The sequence below is a fragment of the Heterocephalus glaber genome, unplaced genomic scaffold, assembly GCF_053883595.1.
Source record: "Heterocephalus glaber isolate CG9 unplaced genomic scaffold, H.glaber_assembly_v1.0 deba00001497, whole genome shotgun sequence".
Lineage (NCBI taxonomy): Eukaryota > Metazoa > Chordata > Mammalia > Rodentia > Bathyergidae > Heterocephalus > Heterocephalus glaber.
In genome coordinates this window covers 42,402,605-42,428,507 of record NW_028258320.1, presented here as the reverse complement: position 1 = coordinate 42,428,507, position 25,903 = coordinate 42,402,605, and the positions used below count along the sequence as shown (strand labels likewise).

At 36.0% G+C, this 25,903-nt stretch overlaps 1 protein-coding gene across 8 annotated transcripts in view; it reads right to left on the bottom strand.

Moving 5' to 3' along the window:
• Positions 1–25,903, bottom strand: part of Exoc6 (exocyst complex component 6) — a 261,380-nt gene that overhangs the window by 217,318 nt on the left and 18,159 nt on the right. The window contains exon 1 of one of the 8 annotated variants that reach the window (XM_087184921.1): positions 9,030–9,115. The exons of the other annotated variants lie outside the window; for them this stretch is intronic. The gene's annotated coding sequence lies outside the window, so the exon portion shown is untranslated. Of the gene's footprint in view, positions 1–9,029; positions 9,116–25,903 lie in introns of those variants that run through there. 8 annotated transcript variants of the gene reach the window in all.

Here is a 25,903-nt window from a genome sequence, read left to right as displayed (position 1 = left end):
TTACTTTTTCTATATTCTTTTCCTTTTGGTACTAATTCTTTATGGCACCATCCTAAATTCACTTTTCCATCCCAAGGATCTATTTCTCCTACCATACATATGTCTCCATACTAATCTTAAACTTCCTTCAATCTGAGGGCCGGGGATTTAGCTTAGTGGTTCTGCCGCCTGCCTAGGAAGCGCAAGGGCCCGAGTTCGATCCCCAGTACCAAAAAAAAAAAAAAAAAAAGAAACTTCCTTCAATCTTCAGCATTAAGACAATTTCATAAATAAGCATAATAACTTTTCCATTACCTGGAATTTTCCCAGCCCTTTTACATAAAATCTGTACTATACTTTTATTTTTTATTCGAGTACTGTAAAAATACAAACTGGAAATCTTAATATCAGGAATCAGTTCACTAGAGGGCACCCTTCACCAAAAAGTAACCTCTAAAAATATAAGTAAATCCAGAACATGATGTCAATCTCATACTCAACCTAATTAAACACCTATGTACTAAAATTAACTCCCATGTACCTATGAAATCAAAATAAAAATCAGATTTCTACCCTTTTTTGAAGGTGTTTTATCTTGTTACCTATTGCTTTAATATAGTGATTTAAAATAGCTGAACAGAACCGCAAACACCACAAAAATTCTCCAATTCCAGGCTCTTATAAGTATGGACAATATTGTATAGGACAAAGTTTTATATATTACATACTTCCTGACATAGAGGAAGTATTCACATATTGAAAGAACACATATAAAAATAATTTTGCTGAAGAACCTCTTAAAGTCAGTGTTTGCATTTAAAATAAATATATAAAAAGTATATACATCTATTATACTAAAAAGTGATGGGAAATTAGCACTGATGCATTAACTAAAATCTAAAAAGGAACTGAACATCAATCAAATACAAACAAAAAACATATTTTCCTCATCTTCATCAGCATTACAACACCTAAAATGGATGGTGTGTATGATTTGCTCATGGTAGAAGTCATAGACACATAATGCTAAAATTGCTGAATGAAAAATAACCTAAAATTTCTAACTGATATATGAGATTTTTAACCTTCTCAACTACATAATAACATGATTCTATGGGAAAAGTAAGTTAATATTTAAAAATTAATTTTGAAGGTCCTAGAAAAAAAGCATCATTGTATAAAGTATATCCTGAAGGGAAAAAACGGAAGTTTCCAAAATTGCAGAAAATATTAAAAATGAAAGTCAGGGATGGGTATGTAGCTCAGTTGGTACTTGACTAGCATGCCCAAGGCCCTGGGTTCAATCCCCAGAACTGCCCCTCACAAATGAAAACACCAGATGAAGATGCTTTTAATTCTACTTTTGAATGAAAGTCTTCCCATTATGAAAAATACATGTTATATACTAATATATAATACATAGTACATGTAAATACACATGCATATTTAAAGGTATGAACAGGTATTTGCAGATGTTGACTTTTTAAAAAAGATATCAAATTATAAACTTTTATTACAAATTTAAAATGAAGTTCTTATAAATCTCAATTTGTCCAGGAATGAAACCATTTAAAAAATCTTCAAAGGTATATTGAGAAAAGTGATACTTCTTTCAGAAACACATTTATTATTACCAAAAAGACATACAGGGGTCCTCCCTGCCAAAGACACCCTAGACTGGAACAAAGAGAATAAAGAAAATTGAAGAGATGAGACCCAAGGTCAGCAGTCATTTCAATATTGACACAATAGCAAATTCAATTCCCAACTAAAAAAAATTATAAAATCCTAAACCAGTGGTGGCAAACCTATGGCACACATACCACAGCCGGCTATTTGTATCATTGAAACCTCTAAAGGGTTCACCATCACTGTCCTAAACCATAAAATGGCAGAGCCAAAAGTTGCCACTCCACCAGCTAAGAATTTGTCCACTCCCAAGGCCAAGCAAGTCAGAGGAGAGTAAATGTTGGCTTACCCTCTCTGTCGCCATCCAATTTAGTCACCCAAAAGGAAGAAATGAATATGAAATTACAGCAATAATAAAAGATTGGTGCTGAAAATCTTAAGTGGTTGCTTTTTGGATCCACTGACCAATAACTAAACCACTTGGATAGAATTTTTAATTATTTTTACCTAAAAATGTTGCTTTTTGACAAAATATAATTTTTTTTTGGTACTAGGGATCAAACTCGGGACCTTGCGCTTGCAAGGCAGGCAGTAGACAAAATATAATTTTTAAATTAATATGTGATTTTTATGATGTGTTTGTCAAAAGACAAAGAATTTACCAAATAAGTATATTCAGAAGTAGTATGAAGAAAAACAGAAAAACAGGTTACCCTGAATATACCACCTCACAGATGAAAGAAATGAGGATGAGATATTAAAGAATTTGCTCAACATCATGTAGCTAGTAAAATGCCAGAACCAGGTATATAATACAAATCATGGAGACGCCAAATCACCCCGCTGCAGACAGGCAGGTCTGCCCATGCCCTACCGAGGTCCTGAGTCTCACAGAACACGCCAAATCAGCCCGCTGCAGACAGGTAGGTCTGCCCAAGCCCTACTGAGGCCCTGAGTTGCACAGAACACGCCGAATCAGCCCACTGCACACAGGAAGGTCTGTGCATGCCCTGCTGAGGTCCTGAGTCACGTGGAAGACACCGAATCAGCCCTCTGCAGACAAGCAGCCACCTGGTTCTATACTACAAAGACTCAGAGGACACCAGACCACCAGACCAAGGTACTGAGTCCTGCTGTTCCCGGCCCAGAGGTAGGGGCTTCTGAGCCACTGACCCACTGCTCCTGGTCCAGAGGAAGGGGCTTCTCGGTCACGATCCCTCCCACTGCTCCCAGCCCAGAGGAAAAGGCTTTTGGGCCACCTACTGTCCCGCCACTCCTGGCCCAGAAGAAGGGGCTTCCAGGCCACCATCCCTCCCACTGCTCCCAGCCCAGAGGGAGAGGCTTCTGAGCTGCCATCCCACTGCTCCTGGTCCAGAGGAAGGGGCTTCCTGGCCACCATCCCTCCCACTGCTCCCAGCCCACAGGAAAGGGCTTTTGGGTCACCATCCTTACCACTGCTCCCAGCCCCTGTCCCACCTCACCCAGCTCAGAGGAGGTAATCCGTGCAGGCCCTAACAGGCCCCCACCCCAGTCAAAATGAGAAAACAAGTCTCAAAACCAGACTTCCAGATCACCTACAGCAACCACAAAGGGAAATGAGATGGAACACTCTGATACTCAACCACCTGGACCCACTGAACTGGCAACAAAAGGGGATCTGGAAAAAATGAAATCAGAAATAATTTCTCAGATAACAGAAGAAATTGTGCCCCTAGTGCAAGACATGATTAATAAATCTAGAAAGGAGCTCAGGAACATGATGGAATCCCAAAATAAGAAACAAATGGAATCCATAAAACAGATGCAAATAGATTTCCAAGACATGAAAAACTCCACTGAAAGTCTACACAGCAGAATGAGCCAATGTGAGGACAGAATTTCAGATATAGAAGATAAGATTGCAATTAGTGACCAGGAAAAGAAAAATTGCTTCAAAATTATAAGGGAACATGAGAAATCAACCCAGCAGCTGCTAGATGATGCAAAGAAGAATAACATAAGACTGATTGGGCTCAATGAGGAAACAGGAGACAGTGGAGATGACAAAAAAAATCTCTTCACAGAAATAATGGCAGAAAACTTCCCAAGCAGGGGAAAAGAGCTTGACATACAGATAAGTGAGGCATGTGGGACTCCAAATAGCCTTGATCAAAACAAATCTACACATAGGCATATAATTGTTAAGATTCCAGAAACACAACAGAAGAACAAAGTTCTACAAGCAGTCAGAGAAAAGAAACAAATCACATACAAAGGAAAGCCCATCAGAATCACAGCAGACTTCTCAACACAAACCATCAAGGCAAGAAGAGCTGGAGTGACATATTCCAAGCCCTAAAAGAAAACAGCCTCCAACCCACATTGATGTACCCTGCAAAACTATCTTGCAAAATGGATGGAGAAATAAGATACTTTCATGACAAAGAGCACCTTAGGAACTTCGTGAATACCAAACCAGCACTCCAAAGAATTTTACACAATATCCTAGGAAAAGACACTGAGGATCACAACCCCAGGAAGCAAAGCAGAATGAACCCATCTGGTATGACAAGAAATTAAAAGGAAAGGAGGAGAAGCCAACAAAAAAAAAAAGTCATGGCAATGACAAGCCAATACGTTTCAGTTATAACCATCAATGTTAATGGTCTCAATTCACCAATCAAAAGAAATAGACTGGCAGAATGGGTCAAGAGGCAAAATCCAACAATATGCTCCATACAAGAAACACACTTAACTCAAAAGGAAATTCATAGACTGAAAGTTAAAGGGTGGAAAACAATACTCCATGTGACAGGAACCCGAAAAAAGCAGGAGTAGCTGTCCTCTTTGCAGATCAAGTAGATTTCAAACCAACACTGATTAAGAGAGACAAAGAAGGACACTACATCCTTGTAAAGGGAAGAATCCAAGAGGAAGAGATGACAATCATAAATATCTATGCACCAAACACTAGTGCACCCAACTATATAAAACAAATACTAACGGACATGAAAAGTCATATATGCACTAATACAATTGTAGTGGGGGACCTCAACACCCCACTGTCACAAATACATAGATCAACTAGACTAAAAATAAGTAATGAAATACTAGAACTCAATCGAACTCTTGAACAAATGAACTTAACAGATGTTTACAGAGTCTTCCACCTCACAAAATCAGAATACACATTCTTCTCAGCTGCACATGGGTCATTCTCCAAAATAGACCACATACTCACACATAGAACATGTTTAAGTAAGTGCAAAGGAATTGAAGTTATCCCCTGTATATTATCAGACCATAGTGCGATGAAATTGGAGATCCATAGCAAAAGAAACTCGAAAAATTTCATAAACACGTGGAAATTGAACAACACACTTCTGAATAACCAATGGGTCACAGAGGAAATTCAAGAAGAAATCAGACAGTTCCTTCAGTTAAATGACAATGACAATACAACATATCGGAATCTATGGGACACAATGAAAGCAGTCTTACAAGGGAAATTCATAGCAGTGAATATGCATATTAGGAAAACAGAACGAGTCCAATTAAACAACCTGATGCTGAACCTCAAGCTTCTAGAAAAAGAAGAGCAGGACAACCCCAAAGCTCATACAAGGGAGGAAATTATAAAGATCAGAGGAGAAATCAATGCGATGGAGACTAAGAGAATGATACAAAAAATCAATGAAGCCAAGAGTTGGTTCTTGGAAAGATTCAACAAAATTGACAAACCCTTAGCCAACCTTGTCAGAGAAAGGAAAGAAAAGGCCCAAATCCATGCAATTAGGAATGAAATGGGTGAAATGACAACAGACCCAGCAGAAATCCAGAGGATCATCAATACCTACTTCCAGAACCTATACGCCAATAAGATGGACAACACAGAAGAAATGGACAGATTCCTACACACATATAAATTACCAAAGTTGAACAAAGAAGACCTAAAAATTCTAAACAACCCAATATCAACCAATGAAACTGAAAATTAATTAAAAACTTATCAACTAAGAAAACCTGGGCCCTGATGGCTTCACTGCTGAATTCTACAAGACATTTAGAGAGGAACTGCTGACACTACTCTTTAAACTCTTCAATGAAATTGAAAGGGAAGCAATACTCCTAAATTCATTCCTGGAAGCAAGCATCACCTTGATCCCCAAAGCAGAGAGGGACCCAACTGAAAAAGAGACCTATAGGCCAATCTCACTAATGAACATAGATGCAAAAATCCTTAATAAGATAATGGCAAACAGAATGCAGAAGATCATCAAGAAGATCATACACCCTGATCAAGTGGGATTCATCCCAAGGATGCAAGGATGGTTCAATATATGAAAATCAATCAATGTAATACACTATATCAATAGATCCAAGGACAAAAACCATATGATTATCTCCATAGATGCAGAAAAAGCATTTGACAAAATCCAATGTGCACTTATGATAAAAACCCTACAAAAAATTAGAATAGATGGTCTCTACCTCAAACTGATAGAAGTCATTTATGAAAAACCATCAGCCAATATCATACTAAATGGTCAAAAGCTGAAATCCTTCACACTAAAATCAGGAACAAGACAAGGATGTCCACTATCACCACTGTTGTTCAATATAGTTCTGGAAACATTAGCCTTGGCAATTAGACAAGAGGAAGAAATAAAAGGAATAAAGATAGGAAATGAAGAAGTCAAATTGTCATTATTTGCAGATGACATGATACTCTATATAGAAGACCCCAAGAACTCCACCAAAAGTCTTCTAGACTTAATAACCAAATTCAGTCAAGTAGCTGGTTACAAGGTCAACACACAAAAATCAACAGCTTTCCTCTACACAAATGACAGACTCACTGAGAGAGAAATAGGCAAATAATTCCTTTCACAATAGCATCCAAAAAACTGAAATACCTAGGAATCATCCTAACGAAAGAAATCAAAGACCTCTTCTCTGAAAACTATGGCACTCTGAAAAGAGAGATTGAAGATGATATCAGAAAATGGACAGACATCCCCTGCTCCTGGGTATGAAGGATCAACATAGTGAAAATGGCCATACTTCCAAAACTGCTATATAGATTTAATGCAATTCCAATTGAGATCCCAGCAGCATACTTCATAGACCTCGAGAAAACAATCCAAAAATTCATTTGGAACAAGAAGAGACCCAGAATAGCAAAAGCAATTCTAGGTAACAGAGACATGGCAGGGGGTATCACAATCTCCAACCTGCAACTATACTACAAAGGTACTGTGATAAAAACGGCATGATACTGGCAAAGAAACAGACCTGAGGACCAGTGGAACAGATTAGAAGATGCAGAAACAACGCCAGACACACTCAGCCATCTCATCTTCAATAAAGGAGCCAAACACCCTCACTGGAGGAAAGATAGCCTCTTTAATAAATGGTGCTGGAAAAATTGGGCTTCAACTTGCCAAAGATTAAAACTAGACCTGTATCTCTCACCATGCACTAAACTAAAATCAAAATGGATTAAAGATCTAAATATTAAAATAGAAACTCTGAACCAGTTGGAACAGAGGTTAGGTAGAACTCTTGAAGACATGGGTGTAGGAAAAGATTTTATGAACAAAATCTCAGTTGCCCGTGAACTAGCACAAACAATCAACAAATGGGATCTCTTCTTATTAAAAGGCTTCTGCACAGCAAGAGAAACCACCAGCAGTGTGAAGAGACAACCCACAATGTGGGAAAAAATCTTCACCTGCTCTTCCTCAGACAAAGGTCTACTATCTCAAATCTATAAAGAACTTAAAAAGATCAGACCTCCCAAATTTAAAGACCCAATCGAAAAATGGGCATCTGAAATGAACAGACATTTCTCAGACAAAGAAGTAGAAATAACAAATAAATACAAGAAAAAATGTTCAACATCACTGGTCATTCGAGAGATGCAAATGAAAACAATGCTGAAATTCCACTTCACTCCAGAAAGAATGGCTGCTATCATGAAATCAACCAATAACAAATGTTGGCGGGGCTGTGGGGAAAGAGGAACCCTGCTCCACTGCTGGTGGGAGTGTAGACCGGTGCAAGCACTGTGGAAATCAGTATGGAGATACCTCAAAGAACTAGGACTGGAAGTCCCATTTGACCCCACTATTCCACTGCTGGGGATCTTCCCCAAAGAATTAAAAGAATCATACCACAGTGATGTATGTGTGCCCATGTTCATAGCAGCACAGTTTGTAATAGCTAAAACTTGGAAACAGCCCAAATGCCCACCAACTGGAGACTGGATCAAGAAAATGTGGTTTTTTTATAAAATGGAGTACTACTCAGCCATAAAAAATGAGAAATTAGAGACATTTATAGCTAAGAGGATGCACATTGAGGCGATACTCTTAAGTGAAATAAACAGGACATACATGTGTAAATACCGAATAGTTTCTCTGGTGTGAGAAACTGAAAGTGTAAATAAGGACTAAATGTATAATAGGTAATGTGAAATAGGAAGAAAAGGGGCAAAGGAGAAGGAAGTGGGAGGGCTAGGGGAAAAGATAGAAGGGAATAGGATTAATATGAGAAAATGGAAAAATAGGAACAAAATCTTTGTAAATAGGGAGGACTGGAGGGGATGAAGGGAGGGCTGGGCAAGGGTGAAAAGTAAGAAGCAAGAGAGACTATGTAAAGGTGCAAATTTCCAATGATGAATGTCATTATATTGTTTACCTAAAATGTACCAATGATTAGAATGAATAATTGATAATGTAAAATAGGAAGAAAAGGTCCAAAGGGGTAGGGGTAGTGGTAGGGGCTGGGGAAAGGAAACAAAGGAAAAGAAAAATGATGAGAAATGGACAAAATGGAAATAAAGTCTTTGTAAACAGGGAAGGGTGGAGGGCATGAAGGGAGGGCTAGGAATGGGGAACAAATAAGAGCCAAGATGCATTCCCAATGAGAAATGTAATTGTGTTGTATACCTACAATGTACCAATAAAAGAATTTAATACAAAAAAAAACCCACCAAATCATGAACTCTTACGAAGGACTAAGGGATATTGCAGGGAAAAAAGTAAAAGAGGCTCACTGCAAAAATCATCAAACATTCAGTTGCTGATTATGTCAGCAATATGTTCAATGTTCATTTACACAGTATCCTTCTCGACTAAGACAATGCCAAATTAATGAATTCTCTCTAAGCTTGTGTACAGTAAAGTAGACATGAAAATAGGAATGAAAAGGAAAAGTAAAGAATTGTACTGGTTTTTTTCTGTCATTTAGAAATAAAAAGGATATTGGGGGGGTTGAAAGTTCAGTGACTTTTCTTGCACCAAGCAGCCTCCTCTCTGAAAAAGAATAAACTAGAGGATGGCCTTACTTAAGCTGCTGGAGGCCTAATGGAGAACTGCTGAGAAAGAACCTAAATCATTGTATTGTGTCTTTATTTCAAGGGCTAAACCTCCTCTTACCTGGCATAGTTTCCACATGTGGGACCTTTCCTCCACTAAGTACAGATCTGGTCACATTTCTTCCTGCTGTCAACCTTAAGTAGGCAAAAGTTTTATTTAAATTAAATTTTAATGTTTCTGACATTACAGTTTTAGTTATCTGACACTCTAGAAAGCAAAGCATGTGATCAAGAGTGTATAGACTCTGGGGCCAGGGATTTAGCTCAGTAGTTCCATCGCCTGCTTCACAAGTGCAAGGACCCAAGTTCGATCCCCGGTATAAAAAAAAAAAAACAGTGCATAGACTCTAGAGTCAAATGGCTGACACATCCATTTAATTCCACCACTTATGCAATGCCTGAAGCAACGACCTAAATGATCCCTACATCAATTTTCTCATTTGCAAATGGATATAATAATGATCCGTCATTTGCTTCTTCTGAAGATTAAATGAAATAATGTATTTAAGTATTTAAAACACTAGCACATACAAAATATTCAATAGATGTTAATTATTCCAACTGTTACCTAGGTGATCTCTTTTATCTCAGGAACAAAGATCTTAACTAAAGAATTACTTTAGTTTATATACTTATTCCTAGAATTTAAAAAAAAAGAACCTCCTGAATTTCAAAATAAGGAAATAATTTATATATATATATACATATATATATAAATATACATATTCTGCCACGTTACTCAACCATCAAGAGTATGCCTTACAGAGTGCTTATAAAAAACATTATACTAGGTATTATCCAATATTAAACTTTAAAAGGGTAAACATGCATACACATACACAGATATACTACCAGGAAAACCTGGAAATATCCACACTACATATTAATCCAGCATTTTTGAGTGTTTTGTTTTCTTTTTTGTGTACTAGGGCTGGAACCCAGGGCCTCATATATACCAGAGAAGCACTCTACCAGACCCTGACTATGAGGTTTTTTTAATAATCTTTTTTTTTCTTTACATTCACTATTTTTTTTTACAGTATCGGGGATCAAACTCAGGAAGGACCTTGCACTTGCAAGGTAGGTGCAGCATCAATGAACTAAATCTCTGGCCCCTGAGTATGAGCTGTAAATGATATATATAAATATGAAATTTTTCCTTTTTTTTTTGGTACTGGGGATAGAACTCGGGTCCTTGCACTTGTGAGGCAGGCGGCAGAACCACTGAGCTAAATCCCCGGCCCTGAAATTTTTAATCACTTACCAGTCCGATTATTTGAATACAAGGTGACCAAACTTGCATATTTTTATTAATTTTTATAACAGGAAATATAAAAACAACAATTTTATCAAATTTATTCAACAATTTTTCTGTGTATGGTACAAGTTAAAACATTCAATACACAATACAACATTACAGTCTTTCCAAATTCTTTTTGCATTATTGTCTTTCTTTGAACAACATACCTTACACTGTCATGTTGGCCTTTCCTTTTTTTCTGTGGGTGGTATAATTTCAATAAAATATGTACCCACTAAAAGGAATGATGAAGAAGTCAATGATGTACAACCTGATTGGCATTTCACTGTCCTATATTTTTCAATCGTTTGGTCTAGTTAACCTAAACTAAATTGTAAATAATTTTTGGAACACCCCTGTTTTGAATAAATAGCAAACAAGTTCCATACTGTTTGCTCCAGAAGGTGCATAAACATTTTGTAATATTTTTTCCTCATTTTTTGATTATAAAATAGCTTGTTAAATGTTGGTCAACTCTGTCAACACCACCCTCACAATTATTATAATCACTGACCACTATTGGAATTTTTTTAGTTTCATTTCTTTCAAGTTCTATCATTTCTGTATTATGAAGAGTTGACAGTAAGGAGATGTCTTTTTGTCTTCCCATTTCATAAGACAGACTCTTCCTCTCATGCAACTATTTCTCCCTTTTTTCCTTTTGAAGATTTTTTGGCACTTCCTTCCTATTCAAACTCAGTGTCCCAAATGTGTCAGTTTTGTATTGTAAAAGAATATTATTGTGGGCCAGGGATTTAGCTCAGTGGTTTCCCGACTGGTGCGCAAGAGCAAGGACCCAAGTTCGATCCCTGGTACCAAAAAAAAAAAAGGAATATCACTGAGTTCTGGAGAATTATACCTAATGTATTTATGATAAGTTTTTATAAATTATAGCTCAAAACTATAGATTATTTTTCACACAAAAAATATAAATTAGTAAAATAAAATAACCAGAACTTACTAGATTTCACTATAAACAAACGTCAAATGCAAACACAATGTTCTAAATAAAACATATGCAAAAAACAATCGATATGAAACTAGACATATGAGTGTAACAAGAATCGACTGATTGAAATGACACCTGCCCAAGTGACTATCTGCTCAAGATAGTCAGTAAACAAACACACTGCCCAAACACACTTGAACTGTTAAGTGGCTAAATGAAAATTTTCTAATAAAAAAAAAGGGTAAACTAATTTTGGTGGAGAAAACAAGATGAAAATTATATATCATGTAGCTGTAACTTCAATGATTTTAGGAGAGTAAGGGGCAGTACTAGGAATTGAACCCAAGAGCCCTTGCACTGAGTTACAGCCTCAACCCTTTTTTAAATTTGTTTGAGATAAGAGTCTCCCTATGTTACCCAGGCTGAACTCAAACTTTCAAACCTCCTCCCTCAAGTACCCAGAGTGCTGGCATTACAGACATACACCACCAACTCAAGCTTCACTCAACAAATACTTAACAATAGCCAATATTTTGCCAAGCAACACTGGAAAGACTGAGGAGAATCACAAGTTCAAGGCCAGTCAGAACTCTGTCTCAAATAAAAACTTCAGGGCCAGGGATTTAGCTCAGTGGTTCTGGCGTCTGCCTCGCAAGCGCAAGGTCCTGAGTTCAATCCCTGGTACCAAAAAAATAAAAATAGAAATAAAAAATAAAATAAAATAAAACTTCATTCAATAAATATTTACTGCACACCTACTATACTAGAAAAAAACTAGAACTAGTATCAACAATGATTATTCTTTAGTAAGAATAAGTGATTTTTCATTTCTCTGTTTTCTATATTTTAAATGAAGGTTTTTATCATTCAATTCAAAAGGAATTTAAATAAAAGTTGTTATACCATTATTCTGCTATCTAACATAGTAGATATTCATTAGATACATATGACAACCATGGGCCTCAGGTATAACTTCATTAGGCCTATATTTAATACATACATATTCATACACATTCTAAGACATATATTACACACAACTAAATAACATTTTGTAGCATTTAAGAAGTTCATGCTATAAGAATTCATGCATTCAAAAATATGTATGTTTATCCACGTAGAATGCAGTGTTTTATGATGCAAACACTTCACAGAAGAAAAAACAACTATGATGGGAATTCAATAATAGGTAATACTCAAATAGGTAGAGAAATAAAAAATGTATTCAGTCATGGGTAAAGACAGGAAAGGGCATGATGTGAAAAAGACAGTTTTACTTATATGAAAATGTCTTTTATTAGTATGAATTCCATTATAACTCTTACAACTATAATTCTTAAATCTTTTGGGGGCTGTGGCTTGGGGGTAAGACTCTCCTCTGTCGTTGTGATGAAACTTACAGATCTTCTCCCCAGATAAATACACAAACACAACAGAAAGATCTACTTTCTTTATGAAAATTGTTGCACGTTCCCAATGTTGGATACAGCAGCGTAGCCTCCTCCAATCCCTGTGTATTGCACTAGAGGTGTACAACTGATAAAAGCTGGTTCAATCTGATACACTTTCAGGAATTTTGAATAAGAATTCAAAAATACTGACTGTACTTGTCTGATACACAGAAGCTATAGGTGGTCATCTTCCACCATGCAAAGAGGGAAGAAGAGAAAGCCAGACTTAAAGGAAGAATGAACACACAGAAAGAAAACAGATGCATGGTCTTCCACTTTTTTGTTCTAGTCTTTTGAAAAGTTTGCCTGGCCCAAGATTTTTTGAGAAACCCAGAGCAAGATTCCATCATTTTTTTCCTTTATCCTTAAGTCAACTCAAATTGGTTTGGTTCTCGATGAAGATACTCACACACTCATACACATACATACATACATATCTTACAATTAGAAGAGGTTTACAAACTCCTTGTCTGACCAATACATTAGAGCATATTTTCTCAAATGAATAGATAATAAACATACCACAATAATGATCATCTCAGCCTTCAATCTAATTTTCAGTTTGTATCAAGACATAAAAAATGCTGGGAAGAAATACTACATACTAATCCAGAAATACGGCTTTCTAGGCATACTTGAAGTTAACAGACTCCTGAGAAAGAGCATGTCAAACAGGTCTCCAGAATAATGATATCATATGAGATGATGATAATATACAACCTATCCTTTACATGCTCAATTTTTTTCAAAACATCTACAATATTGTAATGCTAAGTAAAGAATTCAGGGTAAGGTATGTATCCCAAACATGTATACCTGTACTGCTACTGGGTATCCAAACCAATTAGATATCCTGTAGCTGCAGAGTACAGTAATTGAGAGTCTCTAACAACAGAAAAAAAGTGTATAAACATATCACAGAATACTGAAAAAAATTTCTTACTTACAAAATATTCACCTTCTGTGTATTTTCCCAAAAAATATCTCAGCCAATTTGCTATATATGCTTTTTAAATGGTTTATAAAATAATGACCAGGTGTTTCAGTTGAAAATATTTTGTCAAATAAATTTTAAATGACAGAGATGATATATCCCATTTTGTTTTAAAAAGTGAGAAGAGGTACAGAGCCATGCAAATCTTATATTTATTATATATCACAAACATATTAATAAAATAGTAAAGTTTCATTTGTAAAATAAAGTACCATAAACTAAAAATTTTTAAAAGGACATGATCACATCTTAAATAATCATGACCTGTCAAAGCATCAATAACAAGCAAAGGCAAAAAATGAAATATTATTTTCTCTATATTTCCAACGTTAAATTTTATTTGCCTTGTTTTCTTCTATGTACAACTTCTGTGTCTTGTTCTTGCTAATAGTATCCTTTTCCTATGCACAGGAAAGAACCTAGCACAGTTTGTTAGTTAACATTACTTACTATAACTAGAGTCGACATTGTTGTAGTATTGACATTATAGACATTAACACTCACTCACTGTAATTCTGGATACAGTGTACAGCACAATCACTAAAGGAACATCCTCTACAGTGAAACCTGAATTTGTAATCAGCCAACGCAGATTTGCAATAGACTTCCTTCTTCCTGTTTTTACATTTCTGACCAAAGAGACACCTCTTCCTGTTGACTTTTGTACTACCTGGTAAAATGCAAAGACAAGAAATGGAAATTCCAATACATATTAACTGTATTTTTCCTCTAGGATAAATAATTGCTAAAGTAAATCTTAATTCAAAATACTTAAACAATTAAACAGATTAATGAATGTGGGTATAGATTGCTTCCCTAGAACACTTCAGAAAAATCAACTGAAAATATCAGACTATCTGGAATAGCTCTAATGTGTATTTTGCCAAATAGCTACAGAGATATGCTCTACCAAAGTCCTTTACAAGAATATTAATCTAAAATTAAGGGGAAATTTGCTGAAGGATTGACTTCTTAGTAAAACAACAAAAAGAAATAAAACAATATTTGTTAATGGAAAACAATCACTGAGTGTTACATTTATTAAGTGCCTATTATTACGTTAAAAACTATAAATGAACAAAGATATTTATAAACCCCCAAAATAGCAACAAACTTTCACCAAACATATACTACAGTATATCAGAGAAGAGAGAAACAAATTAATGAAATTAATGACTTCAACACACCTCTGCCAATCTAAAAAAGAGCAGGTAAAAAGTAACATAAGGCTTTAGAAGATATAAAAAAATTAATAGCTATGTGCATATATTTTATGATCCCAATAAAAAAAAAATACACCTTCATTTCAAGAGCATATAGAATATTCATAAAAACCAACCACATATTAAGCCACAAATAAAACCTCAATGAATTTGAAAGAACAGAAATAATACAAATTGATCTAAATATGATGTATTAATAAAATTAGAATTTTTAAAAACACTATTTTAAAACATTTGGATCAAAGAGAAAATACAAAAATAAAACAGCACAATTTCTTTAAAATAGCAATAAGGAGGGCTCAGTGGTTCCGACCCCTGCCTTGCAAGCACAAGGACCCTTGTTCGATCCCTGGTACCAAAAAAAAAAAAAAAAAAAAGCAATAAATATAATAGATCAGAATATATGGGATGTAGCTATGCATAATATATGTGTATATGTGTGCTATATATGTAATACTAGATGTAAAGCAAAACCATCAGAGAAAAACTTACAGCATTAAATAATTGTATCCATAAAACAAAAAGGTATAAAATATAAGAAGAACTAGAAAAAGAATAAAAGAAACAGCCAGGGATTTAGCTCAGTGGTTCTGCCACCTACCCTGCCGGCACAAGGACCCCAGTTTGATCCCCAGTACCAAAAAAAAGAATAAAAGGAATCATTAAAGATAAATGCAGGAAAAAAAATAAGCTGGAAAATTAGTGAAGGTAGTAGGTCCAAAACAGATTTAAAATAAAATTAACAAAACACAGACAACCCTCTAACTAACCTAATGGACAAGGGTAGGGGGGTTCAGTAAAGCTGCAAATACCCAAAATTAGAACTGATAAGAGGAATATAATCATCAAAAGGAGTACTGGGCATAGTGGCACATGTCTGAAATCCCAGCACTCAGGAGGCTGGGGAAGGAAGATCGCCACAAGTTCAAGGCCAACCTAGGATACATAGCGAGTTCAAGGCCAGCCTGAACTACATAGGAAGACCCTGTCTCAAAAAAAATAAGAGAAAGGTAGAAAAATTACAAAATTCTATTACATTGCACTACTCTGTCCAAATGTCTTTGGGAAACTTGAAAAAATGGATAATTTTTCAAAAGAACGCAACTCATTGACCACCTAGGGACAGAAAATCTAAAAGAGAAAAAATTATCACAGAAGAAACAGAGAAAGGAGTTAGATGACATCTCCACACAAAGCATCAAAGATAGCTGATTTTCAGAGAGGTAATTCTAAGAAACCCTTAAAAATCAAATAATTTCAGAGCTAATCCTATTATGCAAAACACAGAAAGAAAAAGGAAGCTTCTAATTTTGTTTAAGGAAATTAACATACATTGATTCAAAGATCAGAAAAAGAGCATACCAAGGAACAAAACTACTGACCAATCTAACTTGTGAATAACAATATAAAATAAAATCTTTAAATGCAAACTAGAGCTTCTGGTGCAGATTTTTCAGCCTTGCATCACAGATCTATCAGTCTCCTGATACGAACCCACAAGAGACAGAGCAGTGAGCTCCACACCTTTGACTGGATCCTTTGGATCTCCAGTGTGGAGACATACCCTCTGCACTCTTCCACATCTGATTCTGTGGGTGGCCATTCTGCCCTTGTAACATCCCTGGAAAATTATTAACTGGGTTTCCACTTGCCAAAGATTAAAACTAGACCTACATCTTTCACCATGCATTAAACTAAAATTGAAATGGATCAAAGATCTAAATATTAAAACACAAACACTAAATCTGCTGGAAAATAGAATAGATAGAACTCTTGAAGACATTGGTGTAGGAAAAGACCTTATGAACAAAACTGATTGCACAAGAAATATCACAAAGAATCAACAACTGGGATCTCATCTTATTAAATAGCTTGTGCAAAAGAAACCAACAGAATGAAGAGACAACCCACAGTTTGGGTAAAAAATTTTGCCAGCTGTTCTTCTGATAAAGGAATAATATCTAGAATATATAAAGAACTCAAAAAAATCAGACACCCCCCCCCCAAGGATTTAAAGACCTGATCAAAAAATGGGCATCTGAAATAAAAGACACTTCTCAGATGAAGAATTAGAAATGGCAAATAAATATATGAAAAAATGTTCAACATCACTGGTCATCCAAGAGATGCAAATCAAAACAACATTGACATTTCGTCTCACTCCAGAAAGAATGGCTGCTATCAAGAAATCAACCAATGAGCTGTGTGAGATCGTTCCGGGTGGGCCGGACAGTGGCTACTGCTGCTGCTCCTCGACGGTCGCGCCATGGTGTATGAGAAGGTGGAGGCACTGAGGAAGCAGAGGCTGGCCGAGCTGCAGGCGAAACTCGGGGATCCTAATGATGCAGCACAACAGGAAGCAAAGCACAGGGAAGCAGAAATGAGAAACAGTATCTTAGCCCAAGTTCTGGATCAATCAGCCCGGGCCAGGTTAAGTAACTTAGCACTTGTAAAGCCTGAAAAAACGAAAGCAGTAGAGAATTACCTTATACAGAAGGCAAAGTATGGAGGGCTAAGTGGGAAGGTCTCAGAACAAGGTTTACTAGAAATCCTTGAAAAAGTAGGTCAACAAACAGAAAAGAAAATGACAGTTAAATGATTCCCCGTGGTTAGGTTGGTGGGAGCAGATCTGCTGAGTGGTGAGTGCAGTGATCTTCACACACTATACCTGGGAAGTACGACACCCATCCATCCACTAGGGACCGTTTTCCACACCCACAGCAGTTCACAGCACACAGAAACCTATCTCCATAAGAAAACATTAAAGCATACTATGACACACTCAAGAATCATAAAGTTTATTGTTTCGTTTCCATCGTTTGGCACATACCCAAGGCACATTAGAAAATTAGAGATCATAAATTATTTTGTAGAAAAATAACCAATCCCTTCCTTCTACACATACACAAGTATTTCCAAGAACATGCACAAAACCATTTCCCTATTACAAAGTTACTTAAAAATGTACCAAGGACAAACCCATGTTTGTAGCTGTAGGCTAATAACATTAAAAAAAAAAACAGTATAATCTATAGAAATTTATAAAAAGTAATACATGGCAGTAATTTCTAACTTAAAAAAAAAAAGAAAGAAACCAGTAACAAATGCTGGAGGGGCCATGGGGAAAAAGGAACCCTTCTCCACTGTTGGTAGGAGTGTAGACTGGTGTAACCACTGTGAAAACCAGTGTGGAGATTCCTCAAATAACTAAAGAAGAATAAGCTTGAGACATTTCCAGCTAAAGGGATGCATCCTGAGACCATATTCTTAAGCAAAATAAATTGGACATACATGTTTAAACAGAAACCAAAAGTGGAATTAAGGACTAAAATGTATAATAGATACTGGGAAATAGGAAGATAATGTTCAAATGAGGAGAACAAGGGAGAGGGGAAGGGGAAAGGATAAAAAAAAGAATAGAAGGAAAAAATAGAAACAAAATTTTTATAAATACGGAGGAGACTGAAAATAGGAGTGGAAGGTAGGGAAGGGGGATGAGGGGAAAAAAACGAGATATCATGTACAGGTACAAATTCCCTATGATGAATGTTATCATTATGTATATCTAAAATATACCAATAAAAAAAGAGAAAAAAGAACTCATTACACAAGAAAAAGAAAAGCATACTAGCATACAGAATCCAATAGTAGTTAAAAGACCAAATCATCATGACCAAATATACAACACAACAAACTAAACCATAAGAGTGACCTAGTAAACTAACAAAGACAACTAGGGAAAGAAAATGTGAAATAGAGCCTTCCTGTGGTCAGAACAAACCTGAGATTGTCCAAAAAACTACCACTGCACTTAAACAGGTATGTGTACACCTGTGCTCACAGGAGCATTATTCACAATGGCCAAAAGATGGAAGCATTACCAATGCCCACTGATGAATAATGATTAAACAAAATGTACTATACACATACAGTGCAATATTATTCAGCCTTTAAAAGGAACAAAGTAAGACATGTGCTACAACACACATGAACTTTAAGGACACTATGCTGAGTGAAATAAGTCACAAATGGACAAGTATATGACCATTCTTACATAAGGCATACATAGTATTCACATTCATAGACATAGAAAATAGAATGATGGTTGACAAGAGCTGGTGAGAAGGGAAAACAGGATGTTCATGTTTAGTGGGTAGAGTTTCAATCTGGGAAGATTAAGTACTGCAGACAGATGTAATGATTGCAGAACACTGTGAATGAACTTAATGGCATACAACTTTATATTCAGAAATCATTAAATTTTATGATATATGTATAAATTTATGATATATAATTTTGTTTTATGTATTTATCATAATTTTTTAATAAAAATTTTACAAGATTGTGAAGATGAGAATTCTTGGTAGTGCATTTAGAAATGTCTCCCCTGGGCCCGGGATTTAGCTCAGTGGTGCTGCCGCCTGCCTCGCAAGCGCAAGGTCCCAAGTTCGATCCCTGGTACCAAAAAAAAAAGAAATGTCTCCCCTGATGGGTGTGGTAGCCCACACCTACAATTCCAGCACTTGGGAGGCAGAGACAGGAGGATCATAGTGAGTTCAAGGCCAGCCTGGGCTGCACAGGAAGACCCTGTCTCAAAAAAACCCAAAAAAGAAAAAAAGAAATGACTTACCAATTAAAAGTATTCCAGGTCCTTTTTGCCTCAAATAAAGAATTGGATGAGATAAGCCAAAAACAGTGCCAAAGGTTTATTTGAAAAGTGAGGGGTGAATGGGGTAAGGCAAAAACTGGCTCTGTAGAGACAACTTGGGCCAAATAAGAGCGAAAGGATAAAAGAAACAAAAATAAAAGTACACCTTGTGTCTAGGAGACACAATATGGGCTACTGTGAAGAGTCATGATAGTGGGCTCCTCGTGGTGTCTGCATCTTTATATGCAGTACACATCTTGTGGGAACCCAGGAGAAGTTCTACATATGAAGTCCTGGAAATTATCTGGAACTGTCCTGGGATCTTATAATTGATAGGTCCTGCTTATTTTCCCAGCCAGCTTTGCCACACCCTACTTCCTATATCAAGGAGAGTTAACTGGGAAAATCATTAAGCCAAGAATACAAAATAGAGAAATAAATTGAAAAGTTACATCATTTAGTACTTTGACTTTTATTAAGCACAACGTGGTTGGAGGTATTCTACTCGCTGAAGTATATGGTAGATGCCTGTTACCTGTTAGTGCACTTATCTCCCAGATACAAAGAACTCACACCTATACACTGTCTCCAAACCTACAAGTAGGAAGCACTCCACACAATGACACCTGGAAGATTATGCCCCACCTCAATCCAATATGCACACAGTAACCTGCAACCAATGTCAGATTGTGATAGTGAAGATAAAAGCTCTACCTTGGGGGAGGTAATTGTGTCATTCAAGCTCTAAAACCCAGGGGTTTAAGTTAAGGTTAGACTTCATCCATGGCACAGGAACCCAGAAAAAAGCAGGGGTAGCAATATTATTTGCAGACAAAGTTGATTTCAAACCAAAACTAATTAAGAGAGACAAAGATGGTCACTACACCCTTGTGAAGGGAACAATCCAAGAGGAAGAGGTGACAATCCTAAATATATATGCACCAAATACTAGTGCTCTGAACTATATAAAACAAATATTAATGGACATGAAAAACCAAATAAGCACTGATACAATTATAGTGGGGGACCTCAATACCCCACTGTCACAAATAGACAGATGATCTAAACAGAAAATCAACAATGAAATACAAGAACTAAACCAAACTTTTGAATAAATGGACTTAATATATGTCTACAGAGTGTTCCACCCCACAAAATCAGAATACACATTCTTTTCAGCTGCACAGGGGTCATTCTCCAAAACAGACCATATGCTAGCTCACAGAACATGTTTAAGTAAATGCAAAGGAATCGAAGTTATCCTCTATACATTATCAGACCATACTGCAGTTAAACTGGAGATCAATAGCATAAGAAACCGCAAGAACTTCACAAATATGGAAACTGTATAATAATCTCCTGAACAACCAATGGGTCACAGAGGAAATTAAAGAAGAAATTAGACAGCTTCTACAATTAAATGATAATGCCAATACAACATACAGGAATCTATGGGACACAATGAAAGCAGTTCTACAAGGGAAATTCATAACAATAAATGCCCATACTAGGAAAATAGAGCAAGCTCAAATAAACAATCTAATGCAGAACCTCAAGCTCCTAGAAAAACAAGAGCAAGACAAACCCAAAGCTCGTACAAGGGTTATAAAGATCAGAGCAGAAATCAATGCAACGGAGACCAAGAGAATGATACAAGAAAATCAATGAATCAAAGAGTTGGTTTTTCGAAGGAATAAATAAAATCGGCAAACCCTTACCCAATCTTATCTAAAAAAGGAAAGAAAAGGCCCAAATCCATGCAATTAGGAAAGAAAAGTATGAAATCACAACAGATCCAGCAGAAATCCAGAGGATCATCAGTACCTCCTTCGAGAACCTATAGTCCAATAAAATTGAAAACAGAAGAAATGGACAGATTCCTAGATACATATGAAGTACCAAAGCTGAAGGAAGAAGATATAAAAATTTTAAACACTCCAATTTCAATCAGTGAAACTGAAAACATAATTAAAAATTTGCCCACAAAGAAAAGCCCAGGTCCTGATGGCTTCATTGCTGAATTCTACAAGAAATTTAGGGAAGTTAATGCCACTACTTCTCAAACTCTTTAATGAAATTGAAAGGGAAACAATACTCCCAAATTCATTCCTGGAAGCAAGCGTTACTTTGATTTCGAAAGCAGAGAAAGACCCAACCAAAAAAGAGAACTACAGGCCAATTTCCCTAATGAACACAAAGGCAAAAATCCTCAATAAGATATTGGCAAACAGAATACAGAGGGTCATCAAGAATATCATAGACCTTGACCAAGTCAGATTCATCCCAGGGATGAATCATATGCAGAGCAATAAATGTAATACACTATATTAACAGACTCGAGGACAAAAACCATATGATCATCTCAAAAGATGCACAAAAAGTGTTTGGCAAAATCCAACACCGATTCATAATAAAAACCCTACAGAAAATTGGACTAGATGGTCTTTATCTCAATCTGATAAAGGCTATCTATGAAAAACCAACAGCCAGCATCATACTAAATGGTCAAAAACTGAAAGCTTTCACGCTAAAATCAGGAACAAGACAAGGATATCTATCCAATATCACCACTCCTGTTCAATATAGTTCTGGAAACATTAGCCACAGAAGTTAGACAAGAGAAAGAAATAAATGGAATAAAGACAGGAAAGGAAGAAGTTAAACTGTCATTATTTGCTGATGACATGATACTCTACATAGAAGACCCAAAAAACTCTGCTAAAAATCTTCTAGACTTAATTGACAGATTCAGTAGAGTGGCTGGATACAAGGTCAAAACTCAAAAATCAATAGCTATCTTGTACACAAATAACAGACACACTGAGAGAGACATGGGGGAAATAATCTTTTTCACTATAGCATCCAAAAAAATTAAATATCTGGGAATCAAGCTAACAAAGTAAAAGACCTCTACATTGAAAACTACAGCACTTTGAAAAAAGAGATTGAAGAAGATATCAGGAAATGGAAAGACATCCCTTGCTTCTGGGTAGGAAGAACCAATATAGTGAAAATGGCCATACTTCCAAAACAGCTATATAGATTCAATGCAATCCCGATTCAAATCCCAACAGTATATTTCACAGAACTAGAGAAAACAATCCAAAAATTCATTTGGAACCAGAAAAGACCTAGAATCACAAAAGCAATTCTAGGCAACAAAGATATGACAGGGGGTACCACAATCCCCAACATGAAACTATACTACAAAGCCACTGTGATAAAAACAGCATGCTATGGCAAAGAAATAGACCTAAGGATCAGTGGGATTGATTAGAAGATGCAGACACAACTTCAAACATACTCAGCCACCTCATCTTTGACAAAGGAACCAATCACTCTCACAGGAAGGACAGCCTCTTTAATAAATGGTGCTGGAAAAACTGGAATTCAACCTGCCACAGATTAAAACTAGACCCATGTCTTTCACCATGCACTAAACTAAGCTCAAAGTGGATTAAAAATCTAAATATAAAAACAGAAACACTAAACTTGCTGGAAGATAAGTTAGGTAGAACTCTTGAAGACAGTGGCACAGGAAAAGACTATGAACAAAACCTCAGTAGCATGGGAACTAGCACAGAGAATCAACAACTGGGATCTCATCTTATTAAAAAGCTTCTGCACTGCAAGAGAAATCACCAACAGAGCTAAGAGACAACCTACAATGTGGGAAAAATTTTTTACCAGCTGTTCCTCAGACAAAGGACTACTATCTAGAATATATAAAGAACTTAAAAAAATCAGATCTCCCAAATTTAAAGAACCAATTCAAAAAGGGGCATCTGAAATGAACAGACATTTCTCAGACAAAGAAGTAAAAGCAGCAAACAAACATATGAAAAATGTTCAACATCACTGGCCATTCAAGAGATGCAGATGAAAACAACACTGAGATTCCACCTCACTCCAGAAAGAATGGCTGCTATCATGAAATCAACCAATAACAAGTTCTGGCGGGGCTGTGGGGAAAAAGGAACCCTCCTCCACTGCTGGTAGGAGTGTAAACTGGTGCAACCACTATGGAATCAGTATGGAGATACCTCAAAGAACTAGGACTAGAGGTCCCATTTGACCCAGCTATTCCCCTGGTGGGTATCTTTCCAAAAGAATTAAAAGAATTATACCACAGTGATATATGCATACCCACATTTAGAGCGGTACAGTTTGTAATAGGTAAAACTTGGAAACAGCCCAATTGCCCATCAACTGGATGGAGATTGGATAAAGAAGACATGATTTTTTTTTTATAAAATGGAGTACTACTCAGCCATATAGAATGAGAAAGTAGAGTCATTTATAGCCAAATGGATGCACATTGAGGCCATACTCTTTAAGTAAAATAAATAGGACGCACATGTGTAAATAACAAATGGTTTCTTTGGTCTGAGAAACTGAAAGTGTAAATAAGAATTAAAATGTATAACAGATAATGTGAAACAGGAAGAAAAGGTCTTAACAGGAAGAGGAAGTGGGAGGAATGGAGGGAAGGAAAGAAGGGAAAGGAAAAAATACGAGAAAAGGAAAAAATGGAAACAAAGTCTCTAAATAGGGAGGTGTGGAGGGGTTGAAGGGAGGGCAGAGGAATGGGGAAAAAATAACCAAGATGTATCACGTAAAGATACAAATTCCCAATGATGAATGTCATCATCTTGTATATCTAAAATGTATCAATAAACTTAATGGAAAAAAACAAGGCTAGAACATCCATGTTTATAGGAGCACAGTTTGTAATAGCCAAATCTTGGAAACAAACCAAATACCCATCAATTGATGAGTGGATAAAGAAGATGTGGTTTTTTAATACAATGGTGTACTACTCTGCCATAAGGAAGGATGAGCTTCAGATATTTATAGCTAAATGGACAGACCTTGAGACCATACTCTTAAGTGAAATAAATCGGACACATGTTGAAATACCACATTGTTTCTCTGGTGTGAAAAACTGAAAGTGGAAGTAAGGACTGAGATGTATAATGGATGTTGGGAAATGGGAAGAAAATGTTCAAATGGGAAGCAGAACAAAGGGGTAGGGAGAAAGGAAGGAAGGAACAAGAAAAAAAGTGAAAATAGAAGAAAAGATGGAAACAAAGCTTTTGTATATAGGGAGGGGAAGGGGGCAGAGGGTGGAATGGGATAAAGTTTATTTAAAAAAATATTCTCACCAATTCCAATGGAAAAGAAATGGAAAGATTAAAAATGCTTTAAAATATTTTTTAAAAATAAATAAATAAAACAAGGCTAGATATAAAAGAGGATATTTTGTAATGGCATAAGCAACAAACAAATATAAAACAAGTATAAACACACTATATGTTCAAAAAGCTCAAAGACATGAAACCAAAACTACTTGTTACCCCATGGATAAAACAATTAGGTAGTTGAGCAAAAAGGAGATAAGAGACTTGAAAAACACAATAAGGTAATTTGATTATACAGTCATCTATAGTGTTCTTCATCCAACAATGAAGGGTACACATTCTTCTCAAGTGCACATGGAATGTTCTCCAGGTTAGACTACATGTTAGGCCGTAATACAAGGCTCAGTAAATTTAAAAGGACTGAAACCATACAAACTATTATCTCTAAATGCAATGCAAAGAAGTTAAATTAGAAATTAATCAGAAGAACATTTGGGAAATTTGCAAATATGTGGAAACTAACCCACTTCTAAATGACCAACAGATCAAAGAAGAAACTACAAGGGAAATGAAAAATACTTTAAGATTAATGAAAATGAAAACACACAATACCAAAAATTTTTAGATGAAGGTAATGCCACGCTTGGAGAGAAATATATAGCTATAAAAGCCTATGTGAAAAAATAGAAAATACCTCAAATCAATAATCTAAACTTCCATCATAAGACACTAATAAAAAGGAGAACAAACTAACCCTCCCCCCCCAAAAAAAGCAGGAAATATGAAGTAATAAGATTAGGCCAGATATAAGTTTTAAAAATAGAAAAACAGAGAAAATAGAGTTGGTTCTTAAAAATATCAACAAACTCACAAACCTTTAACTAGGCTGACCCCCACAAGAGACACTTAAATTACTAAACTCAAGCACTAGCCTGATTCCAAAGCCAGATAGAGACAAAAAAAAGGAAAAATACAGATCAGTGTGAATACAGCCATTAAAAATATTAGCACACTAGCACACAACTATACAGTAAAAGGATTTACACTATAACCAAATGGAATTTATCCTATGACTAGAGAGTAGATCAATTTAAGAAAAATCAATGTGATGCAAGAAATCAATGTTTTCACAAGAAAACGACAGATTAATATTTATTATGAAAATATATGCAAAAATCCTCATCAAAATCAAGAAAACAGAATTCAGCAACAAATAAAAAGGATTACAGTTT